Raw genomic sequence first — 1292 nt, 5'->3', positions numbered from 1 at the left:
TTTTTTCTGTATTCCAAACATTTGACTGGTATATTAGAATAATAATATTAATTATAATGCATTTAATGTATAATTTATATATATTTCAATTTACATGTATTACTCTCTTTAGGATCTACTGTTAACTGGGATCTTCGCTTTTCTCTGGCTGGGTGTGTTCATCTGCATGGGGAAAAGGCCTCACGGATGTGAAAATTTCAACCAGTCCGAATACGCTTGTGTACATAACTGAAGTGTGTAAACAAACAGGAAACAAGTGCACTGCTGGGCACATCCCCTCAATGGGCCGCCTCAATTCCTCAGTGGTAGGAGGACTATAATGTATAACAAAATACTAGACCCATGACATCATACCTGGATAATTTTACAGAATTACTTATTTATGATTTATCCATCTTATTTTCCCACCTATTTTTACTGCTATCATTTGTCAGTATTTATATAATGTGAATCAAATGAATTCAAAACAAATCAAGTGAGGTTACTAATGCAAATGATGTGAATCTATGAATTTTTTATAGATCTTTGGATTCCTCAACCTTATCCTGTGGGGAGGAAACAGCTGGCTCCTTTACAAGGATACGCCATTACACAAGTCAGCCAATCAGCAAGCGGGAGCAGGACAGACAAAATTAAACAGGTCACATCCACATTCATCAAGCAGGTGTTGTTGCAGTACTAAAGTGCTACATAGCACCCAGTTGACTGATGTTATGTATCTACCTGTCTTGACCTGTGTCACAAATCCACCAAAGGTTCTTGCCTATAGAGTATCTCCATTTAGATTACACAAATTTAGATGTGCATTTTACACACTACAGCAAAGCTGTATACTTAGGGAAGGTACAAGAACACCTTAGCTAATAAACTTTGTATGAAGTAAACTGCATCATTAAAATGTCATATTTCATATTTTTACTGTTACTGTCATGTTTTTGATGTCATTTGAACTTGTACAGAATGTTTTTGATTCCTGTTCACTGAAATATATTTTGAATTCAATATATAACTTGAATTTGCTGTTCTGATGCTCCCTTTTTATCACCGTTGAGGCTGTGCAGTACAAGATGCTGTTGTGTTTAGTTACATCTCGGCTTACTTTTCAATGTGCTTCTTGTGGTTGAAATGGCCTTTTATTAAATGAAATGTGTGCCTTATAACTTAGTTAGCCTATATTTAAGAAATGTTTACATATACCAGGCACGACTGTTGCTAAAAATGAATAGAATGTTTTTGTTTGTGTTTAACAAAGTTGAAGGCTTTTTTACAATAAATAATAATAATAAAAACAT

The 1292-nt window shown here is 34.3% G+C and overlaps 1 pseudogene; it reads left to right on the top strand.

Moving 5' to 3' along the window:
* LOC107591824 (synaptophysin-like protein 1) overlaps positions 1-1252 on the top strand; it is a 4926-nt pseudogene extending 3674 nt beyond the window's left edge.
* Positions 1253-1292: the final 40 nt, after the last annotated feature.

The sequence above is a fragment of the Sinocyclocheilus grahami genome, unplaced genomic scaffold (assembly GCF_001515645.1).
Source record: "Sinocyclocheilus grahami isolate Dianchi unplaced genomic scaffold, SAMN03320097.WGS_v1.1 scaffold146.1, whole genome shotgun sequence".
Classification (NCBI taxonomy): domain Eukaryota; kingdom Metazoa; phylum Chordata; class Actinopteri; order Cypriniformes; family Cyprinidae; genus Sinocyclocheilus; species Sinocyclocheilus grahami.
Note: the sequence above shows the minus strand (reverse complement) of the source record. Positions and strands in the feature narration are given on the sequence as shown.